Source organism: Zea mays, chromosome 1, assembly GCF_902167145.1.
Source record: "Zea mays cultivar B73 chromosome 1, Zm-B73-REFERENCE-NAM-5.0, whole genome shotgun sequence".
Lineage (NCBI taxonomy): Eukaryota > Viridiplantae > Streptophyta > Magnoliopsida > Poales > Poaceae > Zea > Zea mays.
The window spans coordinates 242,022,101-242,044,702 of NC_050096.1; positions in this window are offsets into that span (position 1 = coordinate 242,022,101).

The window sequence follows — 22,602 nt, forward strand, 5'->3', positions numbered from 1 at the left end:
GAAAGCATAATATCTGGTCGAGATGCACATAAATAGAGTAAGGATCCTATCATCGACCGATATACCTTTTGATCTACGAATTTACCTCCCGTGTCGAGGTCGAGATGCCCATTGGTTCCCATGGGTGTCTTGATGGGCTTGGCATCCTTCATTCCAAACTTGGTGAGTATGTCTTGAATGTACTTCGTTTGGCTGATGAAGGTGCCTTCTTGAAGTTGCTTGACTTGAAATCCTAGAAAATACTTCAACTCCCCCATAATAGACATCTCAAATTTTTGAACCATGATCCTACTAAATTCTTCACAAGTAGATTTGTTAGTAGACCCAAATATGATATCATCTACATAAGTTTGGCATACAACAAATCTTTTGCAATAGTTTTAGTAAAGAGAGTAGGATCGGCTTTACCGACTTTGAAGCCATTAGTGATAAGAAAATCTCGAAGGCATTCATACCATGCTCTTGGGGCTTGCTTGAGCCCATAAAGCGCCTTAGAGAGTTTATATACATGGTTAGGATACTCACTATCTTCAAAGCCAGGAGGTTGCTCAACATAGACCTCTTCCTTGATTGGTCCATTAAGGAAGGCACTCTTCACGTCCATTTGATAGAGCTTAAAGCCATGGTAAGTAGCATAGGCAAGTAATATATGAATTGACTCAAGCCTAGCTACGGGTGCATAGGTTTCACCAAAATCCAAACCTTCGACTTGTGAATAACCCTTGGCTACAAGTCGTGCTTTGTTCCTTGTCACCACACCATGCTCATCTTGCTTGTTGCGGAATACCCACTTGGTTTCTACAATATTTTGATTAGGACGTGGAACCAAATGCCATACCTCATTCCTCGTGAAGTTGTTGAGCTCCTCTTGCATCGCCAGCACCCAATCCGAATATTTAAGTGCATCCTCTACCCTGTGTGACTCAATAGAGGAAACAAAAGAGTAATGTTCACAAAAATGAGCGACTCGAGATCGAGTGGTTACCCCTTATGAATATCGCCGAAGATGGTGTTCATGGGGTGATCTCTTTGAATCGCCTGGTGGACTCTTGGGTGTGGCAATCTTTGACCCTGATCATCTTCCTTGTCTTGATCATTGGCATCTCCCCCTTGATCATTGTCCTCTTGAGGTGGCTCATCCTCTTGATCTTCATTTTCATCATCTTGAGCCTGTTCCTCATCTTGAGTTGGTGGAGATGCTTGTATGGAAGATGATGGCTGATCTTGTGCTTGTGGAGGCTCTTCGGATTCCTTAGGACACACATCCCCAATGGACATGTTCCTTAGCGCAATGCACGGAGCCTCTTCATCATCTAGCTCATCAAGATCAACTTGCTCTACTTGAGAGCCATTAGTCTCATTAAACACAATGTCACAAGAAACTTCAACTAGTCCAGTGGACTTGTTAAAGACTCTATATGCCATTGTGTTTGAATCATAACCAAGTAAAAAGCCTTCTATAGCCTTAGGAGCAAATTTAGATTTTCTACCTCTTTTAACAAGAATAAAACATTTGCTACCATAGTGTCAGGGACGATAATTAGGGGTACCCTCAAGACTCCTAATTCTCAGCTGGTAACCCCCATCAGCATAAAGCTGCTAAGGCCTGATGGGTGCGATTAAGTCAGGGATCAGTCCATTCGAGTGACTCGATCACGCCTCGCCCGAGCCTAGCCTCGGACAAGGGCAGCCGACCCCGGAGGATTTCCGTCTCGCCCGAGGCCCCCCTCCAACGGCGGACATATTTCTGGCTCGCCCGAGGCCCTGCCTTCGCTAAGAAGCAACCCTGACTAAATCGCCGCACCGACCGACCAAGTCGCAGGAGCATTTAATGCAAAGGTGACCTGACACCTTTGTCCTGACGCGTGCCCCCCGGCAGAGCCGAAGTGACCGCCGTCTCCACTGACCGGCCTGACAGAAGGACAGCGCCGCCTGCGCCACTCCGACCGCAGTGCCGCTTGACAGAGTGAGACTGACAGGCAGTCAGGCCCTGCCAAAGGCACCATAGGAAGCTCCGCCCGACCCAGGGCTCGGACTCGGGCTAAGCCCCGGAAGACGGCGAACTCCGCTCCGCCCGACCCAGGGCTCGGACTCGGGCTAAGTCCCGGAAGACGGCGAACTCCGCTCCGCCCGACCCAGGGCTCGGACTCGGGCTAAGTCCCGGAAGACGGCGAACTCCGCTCCGCCCAACCCAGGGCTCGGACTCGGGCTAAGTCCCGGAAGACGGCGAACTCCGCTCCGCCCGACCCAGGGCTCGGACTCGAGCTAAGTCCCAGAAGACGACGAACTCCGCTTCGCCCGACCCAGGGCTCGGACTCGGGCTAAGTCCCGGAAGACGACGAACTCCGCTTCACCCGACCCCAGGGCTCGGACTCCGCCCTGGCCTCTGCCGAACGACCTCCGCCTCGCCCGACCCAGGGGCTCGGGCTCGGCCTCGGCCATGGAAGACAGACTCGACCTTGGCTTCGGAGGAGCCTCCATGTCGCCCAACCTAGGGCACAGGCCAGCCACGTCAACAGGAAGCGCCATCATCACCCTACCCCGAGCCGACTCAGGCCGCAGAGGACAAGACTGGTATCCCATCTGGCTAGCTCCGCCAGATAGGCAATGATGGCGCCCCGCATGCTCTGTGACGACGACGGCTCTCAGCTCTCTTACGGAAGCAGGAGGACGTCAGCAAGGACTCAACCGCTCCGACAGCTATCTCTCCGCCAGGCTCCGTCGCTCCTCCGACGGCCACGACATCACACCAGCTGGGTGCCAAAATCTCTCCGGCTGCCACATCGGCATGTACTTAGGGCGCTAGCTCTCCCCCGCTAGACACGTAGCACTCTGCTACACCCCCATTGTACACCTGGATCCTCTCCTTACGCCTATAAAAGGAAGGACCAGGGCCCTCTTAGAGAAGGTTGGCCGCGCGGGGACAAGGACGGGACAGGCGCTCTCTTGGGGCCGCTCGCTTCCCTCTCCCGCGTGGACGCTTGTAACCCCCTACTGCAAGCGCACCCGACCTGGGCGTGGGACGAACACGAAGGCCGCGGGATTTCCACCTCTCTCACGCCCATCTCCGGCCACCTCACTTCCCCCCTTCGCGCTCGGCCTCGCGTCGACCCATCTGGGCTGGGGCACGCGACGACATTCACTCGTCGGCTTAGGGACCCCCCGGTCTCGAAACGTCGACAGTTGGCGCGCCAGGTAGGGGCCTGCTGCGTGTTGACGAACAGCTTCCCGTCAAGCTCCAGATGGGCAGTCTCCAGCAACCTCTCCAACCCGGGACGGTGCTCCGTTTCGGGAGTCTTGAGTTCATGTCCTTCAACGGCAGCTACAACATGATACTCCTTCCACCGCCTCGCGACAACGACAATGGCGGCCGACAGCCCGCCCGCCGGCGACGGAATCGACGACGTCTTCCCCGCGTGGTGGAAGAACAACATTCGAGCTCGCCCCGTCCTCTCCCCCGACAACGGAGGAGGAGGCGGGGCAACCAAGGCCAAGCGGGAGGCCGCGCCTCATCGGCTGTCGAGCGAGTCGACGTCCCCAGCGCTCCAACGGGGGGCGCGTCGGGCGTCGACCTCGCGTTTGAGACGAAGGCGAGCGCCGTCTCCCCGCGACACACCAATCCCGAGCAAGTGGACGACGCCAGCGCGCTCGCAGAGAGCTTGTAGGACGTCGCCCTCGTACCTGAGACGACGATGCAATCAGCCCCCAACGTGACTATGTCGCTGCTCGTCGACCGAAAGGTACCGACCGATTCCCATCCTACGTCATTTAGATTCAGCCTCAACCCGCCTAGCGACCTTGCTTTGGCGGGCGCTCTCGTAGAGGCGAGGTCAAACCCTCTGGGGTTTCGCATGCGGTCGCCTTGGGACCGGCTGACGGACGTCTCGACCTACGGGCCCTCTGGGTCCGAGGAAGATGACGACCCCAACATCTGTTGGGATTTCTCTGGATTTGGCAACTCCAGTGCCATGCGGGACTTCATGACCGCATGTGACTACTGCCTCTCCGATTGTTCCGACGGTAGCCGCAGCCTCGACGACGAGGACTGCGGCCCAAGCCGCGAATGTTTCCACGTCGATCTAGGGGATCCCTCCGAAGGCAACCATCTCGGCATGCCGGAGGGCGGTGATCTCCCTAGGCCGGTGCCCCGCGCTGACATCCCGCGGGAGCTAGCTGTGGTCCCTGTTCCGGCGGGTGGTCACGACCCATAGCTCGAGCAAGTCCGCGGGGCGCAGGCCAGGCTCGACGAGGGAGCAGGAGCGCTTGAGCCGATCCGCCGGGACGTCGGGCAGGCATGGGCGGGCCAACCCCCAGCCGGAGAAATACGTCACCTGCCCCAGGGTCTCCCGCTCCGCGTTGCCAGCGACGTCAGGGTCAGGCCGCCACCCGCATCCAGCGGGGTCGGTCAGAACCTGGCTGCAGCAGTGATGCTTCTCCGCGCAATGCCGGAGCCATCAACCACCGAGGGTCGGCGAATCCAAGGAGAGCTCAAGAATCTCCTGGAAGGCGCTGCGGTCCGACGGGCCGAGAGCTCTGCCTCCCGAAGGCAAGGATACCCCTCGGAACCTCATGCCGCGACTTCCCGATTCATGCGAGAAGCCTCGGTCTACACCGGGCGCACGCGCAACACCGCGCCTGCGGCCCCGGGCCACCTCGGCAACGAGCACCATCACCGCGACCGTCGGGCCCACCTCGACGAGAGGGTGCGCCGAGGCTATCACCCCAGGCGTGGGGGACGCTACGACAGCAGGGAGGATCGGAGTCCCTCGCCCGAACCACCCGGTCTGCAGGCCTTCAGCCGGGCCATCCGGCGGGCACCGTTCCTGACCCGGTTCCGACCCCCGACTACTATCACAAAGTACTCGGGGGAAACGAGACCGGAATTGTGGCTCGCGGACTACCGCCTGGGCTGCCAGCTGGGTGGAGCGGACGACGACAACCTCATCATCCGCAACCTCCCCCTGTTCCTCTCCGACACCGCTCGCGCCCGGTTGGAACACCTGCCACCGGGGCAGATCTCCAACTGGGATGACTTGGTCCAAGCCTTCGCCGGCAATTTCCAGGGCACGTATGTGCGCCCCGGGAATTCCTGGGACCTCCGAAGCTGCCGACAGCAGCCGGGAGAGTCTCTCCGGGACTACATCCGGCGATTCCCGAAGCAGCGCACCGAGCTGCCCAACATCACCGACTCGGATGTCATCGGCGCGTTCCTTGCCGGCACCACCTGCCGCGACCTGGTGAGTAAGTTGGGTCGCAAGACCCCCACCAGGGCGAGCGAGCTGATGGACATCGCCACCAAGTTCGCCTCTGGCCAGGAGGCGGTCGAGGCTATCTTCCGAAAGGACAAGCAGCCCCAGCGCCGCCCACCGGAAGATGCTCCCGAGGCGTCTACTCAGCGCGGCACCAAGAAGAAAGGCAAGAAGAAGTCGCAAGCGAAACGCGACGCCGCCGACGCGGACCTTGTCGCCGCCGCCGAGCACAAGAACCCTCGGAAGCCCCCAGGAGGTGCCAACCTCTTCGACAAGATGCTCAAGGAGCCGTGCCCCTATCATCAGGGGCCCGTCAAGCACACCCTTGAGGAGTGCGTCATGCTTCGGCGCCACTTCCACAGGGCCGGGCCACCCGCGGAGGGTGGCAGGGCCCGCGACGACGACAAGAAGGAAGATTACCAAGCAGGAGAGTTCCCCGAGGTCCGCGACTGCTTCATGATCTACGGAGGGCATGCGGCGAATGCCTCGACTCGGCATCGCAAGCAAGAGCGCCGGGAGGTCTGCTCGGTGAAGGTGGCGGCGCCAGTCTACCTAGACTGGTCCGACAAGCCCATCACCTTCGACCAAGCTGATCACCCCGACCACGTGCCGAGCCCGGGGAAATACCCGCTTGTCGTCGACCCCGTCATCGGCGACGTCAGGCTCACCAAGGTCCTTATGGATGGGGGCAGCAGCCTCAACATCATCTACGCCAAGACCCTCAGGCTCCTGCGCGTTGATCTGTCCTCCGTCCGAGCAGGCGCTGCGCCCTTCCACGGGATCATTCCCGGGAAGCGCGTCCAGTCCCTCGGACGACTCGACCTTCCCGTCTGCTTCGGAACGCCCTCCAACTTCCGAAGGGAGACCCTGACGTTCGAGGTGGTCGGGTTCCGAGGGACCTACCACGCGGTACTGGGGAGGCCATGCTACGGGAAGTTCATGGCCGTCCCCAACTACACCTACCTGAAGCTCAAGATGTCGGGCCCCAACGGGGTCATCACTGTCGGCCCCACGTACAGACACGCGTTCGAATGCGACGTGGAGTGCGTGGAGTACGCCGAGGCCCTCGCCGAATCCAAGGCCCTCATCGCCGACCTGGAAAGCCTCTCCAAAGAGGTGCTAGACGTGAAGCGTCATGCCGGCAACTTCGAGCCAGTGGAGACGGTTAAGGCCGTCCCCCTCGACCCCAACGGCAACGCCTCCAAGCAGATCCGGATCGGTTCCGGGCTCGACCCCAAATAGGAAACAGTGCTCGTCGACTTTCTCCGCGCGAACGCCGACGTCTTCGCGTGGAGTCCCTCGGACATGCCCGGCATACCGAGGGATGTCGCGGAGCACTCACTGGATATTCGGGCCGGAGCCCGACCCGTCAAGCAGCCTCTGCGCCGATTCGACGAGGAGAAGCACAGAGCGATAGGCGAGGAGATCCACAAGCTAATGGCAGCCGGGTTCATCAAAGAGGTATTCCATCCCGAATGGCTTGCCAACCCTGTGCTTGTGAGAAAGAAAGGGGGGAAATGGCGGATGTGTGTAGACTACACTGGTCTCAACAAAGCATGTCCGAAGGTTCCCTACCCTCTGCCTCGCATCGATCAAATCGTGGATTCCACTGCTGGGTGCGAAGCCCTGTCTTTCCTCGACGCCTACTCAGGGTATCACCAAATCAGGATGAAAGAGTCCGACCAGCTCGCGACTTCTTTCATCACGCCCTTCGGCATGTACTGCTATGTCACCATGCCGTTCGGTTTGAGAAATGCGGGCGCGACGTACCAGCGGTGCATGAACCATGTGTTCGGCGAACACATCGGTCGCACGGTCGAAGCCTACGTCGATGACATCGTAGTCAAGACGAGGAAAGCTTCTGACCTCCTCTTCGACCTTGAAGTGACATTCCGATGTCTCAAGGCGAAAGGCGTCAAGCTCAATCCCGAGAAGTGTGTCTTCGGGGTGCCCCGGGGCATGCTCTTGGGGTTCATCATCTCCGAGCGGGGCATCGAAGCCAACCCGGAGAAGATCGCAGCCATCACCAGCATGGGTCCCATCAAGGACTTAAAGGGCGTACAGAGAGTCATGGGATGTCTCGCGGCTCTGAGCCGCTTCATCTCACGCCTCGGCGAAAGAGGCCTGCCTCTGTACCGCCTCTTAAGGAAGGCCGAGCGCTTCACTTGGACCCCTGAGGCCGAGGAAGCTCTCGGGAACCTGAAGGCGCTCCTCACAAAGGCGCCTATCTTGGTGCCCCCAGCTGACGGGGAAGCCCTCTTGGTCTACGTCGCCGCCACCACCCAGGTGGTTAGCGCCGCGATTGTGGTCGAGAGGCAAGAAGAGGGGCATGCATTGCCCGTTCAGAGGCCAGTTTACTTCGTCAGTGAGGTACTGTCCGAAACCAAGATCCGCTACCCACAAGTTCAGAAGTTGCTGTATGCAGTGATCCTGATGCGGCGGAAGTTGCGACACTACTACGAGTCTCATCCGGTAACTGTGGTGTCATCCTTCCCCCTGGGGGAGATCATCCAGTGCCGAGAGGCCTCGGGCAGGATTGCAAAGTGGGCAGTGGAAATCATGGGTGAGACAATCTCGTTCGCCCCTCGGAAGGCCATCAAGTCCCAGGTCTTGGCGGACTTCGTAGCCGAATGGGTCGACACCCAGCTACCGACGGCTCCGATCCAACCAGAGCTCTGGCCCATGTTTTTCGACGGGTCGCTGATGAAGACGGGAGCCGGCGCGGGCCTACTCTTCATCTCGCCCCTCGGGAAACACCTATGCTATGTGCTACGCCTCCACTTCCCGACGTCCAACAATGTGGCTGAGTACGAGGCTCTGGTCAACGGGTTGCGGATCGCCATCGAGCTAGGGGTCAGATGCCTCGACGCTCGCGGTGACTCGCAGCTCATCATCGACCAAGTCATGAAGAACTCCCACTGCCGCGACCCGAAGATGGAGGCCTACTGCGATGAGGTTCGGCGCCTGGAAGACAAGTTCTACGGGCTCGAGCTTAACCACATCGCTCGGCGCTACAACGAGACTGCGGACGAGCTGGCAAAAATCGCCTCGGGGCGAACAACGGTTCCCCCGGACGTCTTCTCCCGGGATCTGCATCAACCCTCCGTCAAGATCGACGACGCGCCCGAGCCTGAGGCGCCCTCGGTCCAGCCCGAGGTGCCCTCGGCACAGCCGGAGGCACCCTCAGCTAGGCTCGAGGCGGCCTCGGTTCAACCCGAGGTACCCTCGGCCTCCGAGGGTGAGGCACTGTGCATCGAGGAGAAGCGGAGCGGGGCCACGCCTGATCGAAATTGGCAGACCCCGTACCTGCAATATCTCCGCCAAGGTGAGCTACCCCTCGACCGAGCCGAGGCTCGGCGGGTAGCGCGACGCGCCAAGTCGTTCGTCTTGCTGGGCGATTAGAAGGAGCTCTACCACCGCAGCCCCTCGGGCATCCTCCAGCGATGCATCTCCGTCGCTGAAGGTCAGGAACTCCTGCAAGAGATACACTCGGGGGCTTGCGGCCATCACGCAGCGCCTCGAGCCCTTGTTGGGAATGTTTTCCGGCAAGGCTTCTACTGGCCAACGGCGGTGGCTGATGCCACTAGAATTGTCCGCACCTGTGAAGGGTGTCAATTCTATGCGAAGCAGACCCACCTGCCCGCTTAGGCTCTGCAGACGAAACCCATCACCTGGCCCTTTGCTGTGTGGGGTCTGGACCTCGTCGGCCCCTTGCAGAAGGCGCCCGGGGGCTACACGCACCTGCTGGTCGCCATCGACAAGTTCTCCAAGTGGGTTGAGGTCCGACCTCTGAACAGCATCAGGTCCGAGCTGGCGGTGACGTTCTTCACCAACATCATCCATCGCTTCGGGGTCCCGAACTCCATCATCACCGACAACGGTACCCAGTTCACCGGCAAAAAATTCTTGGACTTCTGCGAGGATCACCACATCCGGGTGGACTGGGCCGCCATGGCTCATCCCATGTCGAATGGGCAAGTAGAGCGTGCCAACGGCATGATTCTACAAGGGCTCAAGCCTCAGATCTACAACAATCTCAACAAGTTCGGCAAGCGATGGATGAAGGAACTCCCCTCGGTGGTCTGGAGCCTGAGGACAACGCCGAGCCGGGCCACGGGTTTCACGCCGTTCTTTCTGGTCTACGGGGCCGAGGCCGTCTTGCCCACTGACCTGGAGTACGGCTCCCCGAGGACGAGGGCCTACAACGATCAAAGCAACCAAGCTAGCCGAGAAGACTCGCTGGACCAGCTGGAAGAGGCTCGGGACAAGGCCTTGCTACACTCGGCGCGGTACCAGCAGTCCCTGCGACGCTACCACGCCCGAGGTGTCCGACCCCAAGACCTCCAGGTGGGCGACCTGGTGCTTCGGCTGCGGCAAGACGCCCGAGGGAGGCACAAGCTCACGCCCCCCTGGGAGGGGCCATTCGTCATCGCCAAAGTTCTGAAGCCCGGAACGTACAAGCTGGCCAACAGTCAAGGCGAGGTCTACGGCAACACTTGGAACATCCAACAACTACGTCGCTTCTACCCTTAAGATGAGGCTCGGGGGCTGCTCTCGCAAACCCGGCTCCGGCCGAACCGTTGACAGCGTCAACATACCGCCACTTGCGCCACCACCGCGCCTCCTCGATTGCGGAATCAATACCGCGACTCGAGGCGACCAGGCGCACGACCCAGTAGCGCCAGCCTGACGCGGCGGTCAATGCGGCCAAAAGTGGGCCGGTAGTGATGACGGTGGCAGGCGGGCAGGAGCAGCGGTCACGTCGTCAGCCATGCTCACGTCCCATCCGGGGGCAACTAGAGAACCCCCTCTCACGGCGTGAAGACAACGCGCCCGTGATCCGTTCCTCGAATGGCTCACGCACGCGCAACGGCCGCCCTGCCAACAACCCGCCCCGTCGCATTAACTCCGCGGAGGGACAGACGGCGCTTCTGGCAGGAGAAGCGGGTGACGCTTCGCCTTCGCCGTAAAAACCGCGCCAAAAAAGGTACGCCACGTCGTTCGATTTCGTATCCTTTTCCTTTTTTCCTCTTTCTCTATCTCTTGCAACAGGGACCGGGAAAGGGGGATACCCCGAAAAGGATCCTTCCCTGTGAAGGAACCAGGCTCCGAGCCTCCTTACTGATCAGAGGTTCGAAGGCTGGCCCCTCGAAGGGTTTCAACAGCCGCCTCAGATCGCGTGGGCCCTACACCCACTACTGGTCAGAGGTTCGAAGGCCGGCCCCCCGAAGGGTTCCACGGCCACCTCAGGCTACTCGGGCTCCGCGCCCATTACTGATCAGGGGTTCGAAGGCTGGCCCCCGAAGGGTTCACAGTCGCCTCAAACACCGAGCGAGGGATGACCAGGGGTACGTTCGATACATAACCAAGGCTCGGGCTGCGCTCCCGAGGTACCCTAGGACATTTCCGAGACCAGCGGGAGCGATCTTGTAACGGAATCCCATCAGTGGGAGGCATCGAGCCCTCGGACCCCGTCGCCAGGGGACCGGGTCCGGCAGATCACCCGCAGGTACTTTTGGGTGTGCCTCTGGGCCCCTAGCCGACCCCTAACGAACGGGGCACGGACGTCCACTCGGATTACCCGCTTGCAGCTCACCGGAGACACCCTGTTCGGCGCCCATCGAGGGTAACATGGCGCTCTCCCCCCTCCTCCTTGCGGAAAGGCGACGCAGGGGCGTATGTAAAAAAGCCGAGTCTGTCCCTGATCGCCCTCTCGCCCTGTGCGGAGGCTCGGGGGCTGCTCTCGCAAACCCGGCTTCGGCCGAACCGTTGACAGCGTCAACATACCAGCCCGAGAGCTTGGGCCCCGACCGTACACCCGGGCTACGGCCAGTTCGCATGAGGGAACAACTAGACCAGCCGAAGCATTACGCGAGGCATTAAGACCTCGAAGGAGTGAAACCACTCCTCCGAGGCCTCGGGGGCTACACCCGGCGGGTGCGCTCGCGCGCACCCACCGGAACAAAATGCAACCGCGAAAGCTGGTCCCCTTGCAAAAAAGTGCGACGAAAGCCTCCAAGCGAGTGCTAGCACTCCCTTCGAGGCTCGGGGGCTACTGTCGGGGACCATAATTAGGGGTACCCTCAAGACTCCTAATTCTCAGCTGGTAACCCCCATCAGCATAAAGCTGCTAAGGCCTGATGGGTGCGATTAAGTCAGGGATCAGTCCATTCGAGTGACTCGATCACGCCTCGCCCGAGCCTAGCCTCGGACAAGGGCAGCCGACCCCGGAGGATTTCCGTCTCGCCCGAGGCCCCCCTCCAACGGCGGACATATTTCCGGCTCGCCCGAGGCCCTGCCTTCGCTAAGAAGCAACCCTGACTAAATCGCCGCATCGACCGACCAAGTCGCAGGAGCATTTAATGCAAAGGTGACCTGACACCATTGTCCTGACGCGCGCCCCCCGGCAGAGCCGAAGTGACCGCCGTCACTTCACCGCTCCACTGGCCGGCCTGACAGAAGGACAGCGCCGCCTGCGCCACTCCGACCGCAGTGCCGCTTGACAGAGTGAGACTGACAGGCAGTCAGGCCCTGCCAAAGGCACCATAGGAAGCTCCGCCCGACCCAGGGCTCGGACTCGGGCTAAGCCTCGGAAGACGGCGAACTCCGCTCCGCCCGACCCAGGGCTCGGACTCGGGCTAAGTCCCGGAAGACGGCGAACTCCGCTCCGCCCGACCCAGGGCTCGGACTCGGGCTAAGTCCCGGAAGACGGCGAACTCCGCTCCGCCCGACCCAGGGCTCGGACTCGGGCTAAGTCCCGGAAGACGGCGAACTCCGCTCCGCCCGACCCAGGGCTCGGACTCGGGCTAAGTCCCGGAAGACGACGAACTCCGCTTCGCCCGACCCAGGGCTCGGACTCGGGCTAAGTCCCGGAAGACGACGAACTCCGCTTCGCCTGACCCCAGGGCTCGGACTCCGCCCTGGCCTCTGCCGAACGACCTCCGCCTCGCCCGACCCAGGGGCTCGGGCTCGGCCTCGGCCATGGAAGACAGACTCGACCTCGGCTTCGGAGGAGCCTCCACGTCGCCCAACCTAGGGCACAGGCCAGCCACGTCAATAGGAAGCGCCATCATCACCCTACCCCGAGCCGACTCGGGTCGCAGAGGACAAGACCGGTGTCCCATCTGGCTAGCTCCGCCAGATAGGCAATGATGGCGCCCCGCATGCTGTGTGACGACGACGGCTCTCAGCTCTCTTACGGAAGCAGGAGGACGTCAGCAAGGACTCAACCGCTCCGACAGCTGTCTCTCCGCCAGGCTCCGTCGCTCCTCCGACGGCCACGACATCACACCAGCTGGGTGCCAAAATCTCTCCGGCTGCCACATCGGCATGTACTTAGGGCGCTAGCTCTCCCCCGCTAGACACGTAGCACTCTGCTACACCCCCATTGTACACCTGGATCCTCTCCTTACGCCTATAAAAGGAAGGACCAGGGCCCTCTTAGAGAAGGTTGGCCGCACGGGGATGAGGACGGGACAGGCGCTCTCTTGGGGCCGCTCGCTTCCCTCTCCCGCGTGGACGCTTGTAACCCCCTACTGCAAGCGCACCCGACCTGGGCGCAGGACGAACACGAAGGCCGCAGGATTTCCACCTCTCTCACGCCCATCTCCGGCCACCTCACTTCCCCCCTTCGCGCTCGGCCTCGCGTCGACCCATCTGGGCTAGGGCACGCGGCGACATTCACTCGTCGGCTTAGGGACCCCCCGGTCTCGAAACGCCGACACATAGACTCTAAAATATGAAACATTGGGCTTTTTACCGGTGATGAGTTCATATGATGTCTTCTTGAGGATTTGGTGAAGGTAGAGCCGGTTGATGGAGTAGCAGGCGATGTTAATCGCCTCGGCCCAAAACCGGTCCGGAGTCTTGTACTCATCAAGCATGGTCCTAGCCATGTCAAGTAGAGTTCTATTCTTCCTCTCCACTACACCATTTTGTTGTGGTGTGTAGGGAGAAGAGAACTCATGCTTGATGCCCTCGTCCTCAAGAAAGCCTTCAATTTGAGAGTTCTTGAACTCCGTCCCATTGTCGCTTCTAATATTTTTGATCCTTAAGCCAAACTTATTTTGAGCCCGTCTCAAGAATCCCTTTAAAGTTGCTAGGGTTTGTGATTTTTCCTGCAAAAAGAACACCCAAGTGAAGCGAGAATAGTCATCCACAATTACAAGACAATACTTACTCTCGCCGATGCTTATGTAAGCTATCGGGCCGAATAAATCCATGTGGAGTAGCTCAAGCGGCCTGTCGGTCGTCATAATGTTCTTATGTGGATGATGGGTACCAACTAGCTTCCCTGCTTGACATGCGCTACAAACCCTGTCTTTCTCAAAATGAACATTTGTTAGTCCCGAAATGTGTTCTCCCTTTAGAAGTTTGTGAAGATTCTTCATTCCAACGTGGGCTAGTCGGCGATGCCAGAGCCAACCCATATTAGTCTTAGCAATTAAGCAAGTGTCGAGTTCAGCTCTATTGAAATCAACTAAGTATAGTTGACCCTCTAACACTCCCTTAAATGCTACTGAATCATCACTTCTTCTAAAGACAGTAACACCTAAATCTGTAAAAAGACAGTTGTAACCCATTTGCATAATTGAGAGACTGAAAGCAAATTGTAATCTAAAGAATCTACAAGAAAAACATTAGAAATAGAATGGTCAGGTGATATAGCAATTTTACCAAGTCCTTTGACCAAACCTTGATTTCCATCCCCGAATGTGATAGCTCTTTGGGGATTTTGGTTTTTCTCATAGGAGGAGAACATCTTTTTCTCCCCAGTCATGTGGTTTGTGCACCCGCTGTCAATGATCCAACTTGAGCCCCCGGATGCATAAACCTACAAAACAAGTTTAGGCCTTGTTCTTAGGTACCCAAACGGTCTTGGGTCCTTTGACATTAGAAACAAGCACCTTGGGTACCCAAACACAAGTCTTGGAACCCTTGTGTTTGCCCCAACATATTTGGCAACTACTTTGCCTGATTTGTTAGTAAGCACATAAGATGCATCAAAAGTCTTAAATGAAATAATTGGCTCATTTGATGCAATAGGAGTTTTCTTCTTAGACAATTTAGCATGAGTGGATTGCTTAGAACTAGATGCCTCACTCTTATACATAAAAGCATGATGAGAGCCAGAGTGAGACTTCCTAGAATGAATTCTCCTAATTTTATGTTCGGGATAACCAACAGGATATAAAATTTAACCCTCGTTATCCTGAACCATGGGAGCTTTGCCCTTAACAAAGTTAGATAATTTCTTAGGGGCATTAAGCTTGACATTGCCTCCCTGTAGGAAGCCAATGCCATCCTTAATGCCAGGGTGTCTCCCACTATAGAGCATGCTTCTAGCAAATTTAAAATTTTCATTTTCTAAGTCATGCTCACTAATTTTAGCACTAAGTTGAGCTATGTGATCATGGATAGCATCAACATTAATGTTTCTATATCTAGTACAAATAGAAACATGATCAACAGTAGATGTAGAGGGTTTGCAAACATTTAATTCATCAATCTTAGCATGTAACATGGCATTTTCATTTCTAAGATTGGAAATAGTAACATTGCAAACATCTAATTCCTTAGCCTTAGCAATTAATTTATCATTCTCAATCTTAAGGCTAGAAAGTGATGCATTCAAATTGTCAATCTTAGTAATCAAACTAGCATTATCATTTCTAAGACTAACAATTGAATCATCACAAACATCTAACTTCTCAACCTTAGCAATCAATTTAGCATTCTCAAATCTAAGGTTGGAAATAGTGTCATGACAAGTGCTTAGCTCACTAGTCAATTTTTCACATTTTTCTACCTCTAGAGCATAAGCATTTTTCACCTTAACATGCTTCTTGTTTTCCTTAATAAGGAAGTCTTCTTGGCTATCCAAGAGTTCATCCTTCTCATGAATAGCACCTATCAATTCATTTATTTTTTCCTTTTGTTGCATGTTTAAGTTGGCAAAAAGAGCAAACAAGTTATCTTCATTATCACTAGAGTTATCCTCATCACTAGATGTTGCATATTTAGTGGAGGCACTAGATTTTACCTTCTTTTGCCGTCTTTTGCCATGAGGCACTTGTGGCTGACGTTTGGGAAGAGAAGACCCTTGTTGACGGCGATGTTGGTGGCGTCCTCGTCGGAGGAGGAGTCGGTGGAGCTCTCGTCGGAGTCCCACTCCCGGCAAACATGGGCATCACCGCCCTTCTTCTTGTAGTATCTCTTCTTTTCCTTCTTCTTTCCCCTCTTGTCGTCGCCCCTGTCACTATCACTTGATAATGGACATTTAGCAATAAAGTGACCGGGCTTACCACACTTGTAGCAAACTTTCTTGGAACGGGGCTTGTAATCTTTCCCCTTCCTTTGCTTGAGGATTTGGCAAAAGCTTTTGATGATTAGCGCCATCTCCTCGTTGTCGAGCTTGGAGGCATCGATGGGGACCCTATTTGGTGTAGAATCCTTCTTTTCTTCTTCCGTCGCCTTGAATGCGACGGGTTGCACCTCGGGTGTTGAGGTGGCGCCTCGCTCGATGATTTGTTTGGAGCCTTTGATCATCAGTTCAAAGCTCACAAACTTTCCTATAACCTCCTCGGGAGACATTAGCTTGTATCTAGGATCACCATGAATTAATTGTACTTGAGTAGGATTAAGAAAAACAAGTGATCTTAGAATAACCTTGACCATTTCATGGTCATCTATTTTGTGCTCCCAAGGTTGTGCACTTGATTCACCAAGGTCTTGAGCCGGTTGTACATGGCTTGTGGCTCCTCCCCTTGGTTGAGCATGAATCGACCGAGCTCCCCCTCGATCATTTCCCTTTTGGTGATCTTGGTCACCTCGTCTCCTTCATGCGCGGTCTTGAGCACGTCCCAAATTTCTTTGGCACTCTTCAACCCTTGCACCTTATTATACTCCTCTCGACTTAGAGAGGCAAGGAGTATAGTAGTGGCTTGGGAGTTGAAGTGTCGGATTTGGGCAACCTCGTCCGAATCATAATCTTCATCCCCTACGGATGGTACATGTACTCCAAACTCAAGAACATCCCAAATGCTAGTGTGGAGTGAGGTTAGATGGTGCCTCATTTTATCACTCCACATACAATAATCTTCACCATAAAAAACGGGTGGTTTGCCTAATGGGACGAAAAGTAAAGGAGTACGTTTAGAAATGCGAGGGTAGCGTAAGGGGATCTTACTAAACTTCTTGCGCTCATGGCGCTTAGAAGTGACGGACGACGCGTCGGAGCCGGAGGTAGATGTCGACAAAGGGTCGGTCTCATAGTAGACCACCTTCTTCATCTTCTTTTTCTTGCCGCCGCTCCGATGCGACTTGGTGTGTGAAGGGGATCCCTTCCCCTTGTTGCTGGACTCTCCCAATGAAGTCTTCTCGTGGCTTGTGGCGGGCTTCTCGCCGGTCACCACCTCCTTCTTGGCGTGATCTCCCGACATCACTTCGAGCGGTTAGGCTCTAATGAAGTACCGGGCTCTGATACCAATTGAAAGTCGCCTAGAGGGGGGGGGGTTAATAGGCGGAATCTAAAAATTATAAACTTAAGCACACACTACAAGTCGGGGTTAGCGTTAGAAATAAAATCGAGTCCGAAAGAGAGAGGGCGAAAACAAATCACAAGCAAATGAAGAGAGTGACGCAGTGATTTGTTTTACCGAGATTCGGTTCTTGCAAACCTACTCCCCGTTGAGGTGGTCACAAAGACCCCGTCTCTTTCAACCCTTTCCCTCTCTCAAACGGTCACCTAGACCGAGTGAGTTCTTCTCCTTAATTAACGGGTCACTTACACTCCTCACAAGGACCACCACAACTTGGTGTCTCTTGCGTTGATTACAAGTTGCTTGAGAACAAGAAAGAGGAAGAAGAAAAGTGATCCAAGCGCAAGAACTCAAAGAACATGAGCAAAACTCTCTCTCTAGTCACTAATTGCTTTGAGTGGAATTTGGGCGGTAGGCTCTGCTAGGCGGTGATAGAGTACATCCTGACGTGCTTCCGGAGCCACGACCCGACCATCTCCATGGAGCCGGTGATCGCTGGTCCGGTGGCCGACATCGAAGACGCCGCCCGAGAGGGCGTACAAGATATCGTGGCGGTGGTGGCCGAGCGCTTCCAGCGGGATCCCGCCGATGATGAGTAGCTAGATCTGCAGAGAGAAGGCAAGGGTCCCGCTGGGAAGTGACTTTATAATATTTTTTGATTTTGTAAGATACTTTTGGGAAGTATTGTTCTAATAGTGACAGAACTTATCTGTATGTTATTTGTCTTTGTTGTGTGCGTCGTTACCAACTTCTCCCTGGTACTTGGCCCCCGTGGGATGTAGGCTCGACGTGTCGAGGCTGGATGCCAGTATACTTAAGAAAGAATTGGTGACCTGGTCCCCAGGAGATAGTCTCGACTAGGACCTGGACCTGCACACAGCCTTGGCTAGGAAGTTTTAGTAGTGCACCCATAGGACTCAGTAACTGGTATCTTTTATCATTTGTTTCATGCAACAGGACCTGCAGGACTTATACTGGGAAGCCAATCCATGTATCCGGACCCCCTGGATCACAGCTCCAAATACTAGGGCACCCGTCGCAGAGTGGTGGAGCATGTAGGCTTAGAGTACAAGACCAGGCTAAGCGGCTACACAGCTCCGGACCACCCTAGGAGATAAGTGTCCATTCTTTAGAACCGGACCCCAGGTTGCCGGACCCACAGGACTATAGTTCCAAATACTAGGGTACCCATCACAGCGTGGTGGAGCGTGCAGGCTTAGGGTACGGAACCAGGCTAAGCGGCTACACGGCTCCGGACCACCCTAGGAGACAAGTACCCGTTCTCCAAAACTGGCCCCCAGGCTGCCGGACCCCCCAGCCGAGGGGTCCCATACTGCAAGCCTGGCTACTTAATTCGGATGTCATTATACCAGCAAGGGTGGGAATTATATGGGTGGGTTAGATAAAAAATGGTGCTCACAAATTGAAGCAAAATAAGACCATTACAGAAACAAATCTAGGGGTGAATCTTTTCTTTATAACTTGATATTCATGAGTGTAGGCCAACAGACCGGGTTTATGAGGGCGGACCTTACTGGGCTGGCGTACATATATGCGCTACCTAGTTACAAAGGAAGAAAACCGGGTCCCCAAGTTTGCTTTTATGGGAAAAACTTATGGAGATGCTCTATGTTCCAAGGATTGGGAAGAGGCTCTCCTTCAGTTGTAGCAAGGCGGACACACCCGGGTCAGCATATTTCCGTCACCTTGAAGGGTCCCTCCCAGCTGGGGGAGAGCTTGTGGAGCCCTTCTTGGTTTAGTACTCGCCTTAGGACTAGGTCCCCGACCCTGAGCTCCCTACTATGCACGAACCGTTGGTGGTAGCGCCTGAGCGCCTGGTTGTACCGCGCATTTCGGATCGCCGCTCGCCATCTGCGCTCTTCGATGAAGTCCACGTCCTCACGCCATAGTTGTTCCTGCATAGACTCATCGAAAGCCTGGACCCGTGGGGAGCCCATAATGATTTCCGGGGGAAGGCAGGCTTCGGCCCCGTAGACCAGGAAGAACGGGGTCTCCCCGGTGGCTCGGCTGGGTGTGGTCCGGTTCCCCCACAGCACGGACGGAAGCTCACTGACCCAATTTGCACCATGCTTTTTCAAACAGTCATAGGTGTGTGTCTTGAGTCCCTTGAGGATTTCTGCATTTGCCTTCTCCATTTGACCGTTGCTCCTGGGATGAGCCACAGACACGAAGCAGAGCTAGGTGCCGATGCCCTCGCAAATACTCCTGGAAGAGCCGACTTGTAAACTGGGTCCCGTTGTCCGTAATGATACGGCTTGGGACCTCAAATCTACAGACAATCGACTTGAGGAAAGCGACGGCAGCACCCTGGGTGATGTTGACCACAGAGGTGGCCTCTGGCCACTTGGTGAACTTGTCGATGGCGACGAAGAGGTACCGGTACCCACCGATGGCCCTAGGAAATGGTCCCAGGATATCCACCCTTCATACGATGAATGGCCAGGAGGGCGGAATCATCTACAGAGCCTGACCTGGCGTGTGTATCTGCTTTGCATGGAATTGACACGCTTTGCAGGACTTCACCATCTCAGCTGCATCCTAGAGGGCGGTTAGCCAGTAAAAGCCATGCCACAAGGCCTTACCGACCAGCGTGCGGGATGAGGAATGACTTACGCACTCACCTCCATGGATCTCCATGAGCAACTCACGGCCCTCCTCCTGGGTAATGCACCGCATAAGAATGCCGTTGGTGCCACGGCGGTAGAGATTCCCTTCCACCACCGCGTAGCGTTTAGCCAACCGCACTATGCGCTCTATGGACACATGATCTTCAGGAAGGATATTTTCCTTTAGGTAGTCTTGGATCTCGGAGATCCATGCATCGGGACCACTCTGAGATACTGGCTGTGGCACTAAGGGGTAGGCAGGACCCCCTATAGCACACAGTCTTTGGTGGGTGCTGTAGATGTTACGCCACCGGGACTGCCAGCTTCGAGGTGCTAGTCTCGCCCCCTTCGCCCAGTTCGGCGGGCTAGGCAGTGGGTCTCAGCAGCCGCCTTTCGAAGACGCCCTCGGGCACGGGTGCCCGAGTTGATGCCCTTTGGGAGAGTTCATCTGCCGCCGAGTTGTCAGCCCGAGGAACATGTTGCAGTTCCAGGGCCGTGAAGTCCTTCTCTAGCTTCCTTACGTGGAGGAGGTAAGCCGCGAGCCTAGGATCGTTGCAGCTACATTCCCCGTGGATTTATTTGATGATCAGCTAGGAGTCCCCCTTCACAAGGAGCTGGCGGATCCCCAGGGATAGGGCCGTCGACAAGCTGAAGATCAGTGTCTCGTACTCCGCCATGTTGTTGGTGGCCTTGAACTCTAGGCGCACCATGTACTTCACTTGATCTTCGCTTGGGTCGATAAGGACCACTCCGGCACTGCCACCTTGCTGACGAGCGGATCCATTGAAGAAGAGCGTCCAGTGGGGCTCGGTGAAGATCGGACCCTTGGGCTCCATAGGTGTGGGGTCCGAATCAGGATCCAGACCCCTAGAAATGCTCGGGGGAGGCGTCCACTCCACGATGAAGTCAGCCAGGACTTGGCTCTTGACAGCGTGGCGAGGCTAGAAGTCCAGCTGGAACTCAGCGAGCTCCGTGGCCCACTTGGCGATGTTGCCTATGGCGTTAGAGTTGTGGAGGATGGCCCTTAACGGGAAGGAGGTCGCCACCACAACCCTATGTGCCTGGAAGTAGTGGCGTAGCTTCCTGGACGTAACAAGTATAGCATAGAGGAGCTTGTGCGTCTCAAGGTACCTGGTCTTCGCCTCATGGAGGACCTCGCTGACGTAGTAGACTGGCCTCTGAACGGTCCAGACCCCTGTAGCTGGTCCCGGGCCCTCAGGCTCCTGGCCTTCTTGCGCCGTCCTTTCCACAACCAGCACCATGCTCACCACTTCTGTGGCCGCCACGATGTATAAATACAACGGCTCCCCAGGATCTGGAGCTACTAGTACTGGTAGGGACACTAGGTGCTGCTTCAACTCTTGAAAGGCTTGCTCAGCCTCTTCGGTCCAAGAGAATGGACCAAACTTGCGCAGGAGCTTGAAGAAGGGTAGCACCCTCTTAGCCAGCCATGAGATGAAGCGGCTAAGGGCGGCTAACGACCCCGTAAGCTTCTGGACATCCTTGATACGGGTCGGAGGCCTCATTGCCTGAATCGCCCTGATCTTCTCTAGGTTTGCTTCAATGCCCCGGCGTGAGACCAGGAATCCCAGCAGCTTCCCAGCGGAGACACCAAAGACGCATTTGTCCGGGTTTAGCTTCGTGCGCGTTGCCTGCAGCTTGTCAAAGACCAAGGTTAGGTCTTCCAGCAGAGTTGACCCCCTCCTAGTCTTGACCACGATGTCATCGGCATATATCTCTACCCTGTCCCTGATCAGGTACAAATGTTGGCAAGGCATTCTTCAGACCGTAGGGCATTACAACATAGCAGTAGAGCCCATCCACTGTTACAAAAGCGGTATGCTTCCTATCCTCCCTCGCCATCCGGATCTGATGGAAACCCGAGTAGGCATCTAAGAAGGACAAGAGGTCGCACCCGGAGGTAGAGTCCACGATTTGGTCTATATGTGGAAGTGGATACGGGTCCTTGGGACAAGCCTTATTTAGGCTGGTGTAGTCGATGCACATCCGAAGCTTCCCGTTCGCCTTTGGAACGATGACTGGGTTGGCCAGCCACACAGGGTGATGGACCTCTTCGATGAAGCCAACGTCAAGTAGCTTTCGGACCTCTTGGCGAATGAAGTCCTGCTGCTCGACGGACTGCCTCCGAGGCTTTTGGCTCACCGGCCTGGCGTCGGGGTGGATCTTCAGATGGTGCTCAATCACCTCCCTAGGGATCCCAGGCATCTGCGACGCTTCCCAAGCGAAAACATCGACATTTGCCCGGAGGAAGGTGACGAGCGCGAGTTCCTATTTCTCTCCTAGATTGCTCGCGATGTGGGTGGTATGGGAGGAGTCCGCGCCGACCTGGATGGTCTTCACGGGTCTGTCGTCTGCTCCGAACGGCTGCACCTTTGGCACCATGGCAGGCGCCTTGGTACCGGAGGTCGAGGGGTTCTTCCCTCCATCGTTCGGGCGAGTAGCTTCCGCCGCCAGGGCGTGCAGCTTCTCAACTGCCGCCACTACAGCGACGCGGTCCCCTGGCACGGTGAGGACCCTAGCCGGGGACGACATCTTGAGGACCAAATACCCGTAATGGGCAATGGCCATGAACCGATACAGGGCCGGCCTACCAATGATGGCGTTGAAGGGGAGGTTAACCTCCGCGACGTCGAACTGGACGCTCTCCGTGCGGAAGTTTTCCTCGGTCCCGAATGTGACCGAGAGTGCGATGCTCCCTAGGGGATACACCGGCTGTGGGCCCACTCTAGAGAATGGCCGTGAGGGATCTGCAGCTTCTTGAATGCTGCATGACTGATGACATTGAGGCTGGCCCCACCGTCGATCAGCACATGGTGCAGCCGCATGTTGGCGATGATAGGGGCGGTGATGAGTGGTAGTATACCGGCCCCTGTGAGAGTACCTAGAGGGGGGGTGAATAGGTGATCCTGTAGAACTTCAAAAACTTAAGCCACAAAACTTGGTTAATTGTTAGCACAGTAATTTGCCAAGTGGCTAGAGAAGAATCTCAACACAACACAATAACCAAGAGATATCAATCACAGAGATGGCACAGTGGTTATCCCGTGGTTCGGCCAAGACCAACGCTTGCCTATTCCACGTTGTGGCGTCCCAACGGACGAGGGTTGCAATCAACCCCTCTCAAGCGGTCCAAAGACCAACTTGAATACCACGGTGTTGCTTTGC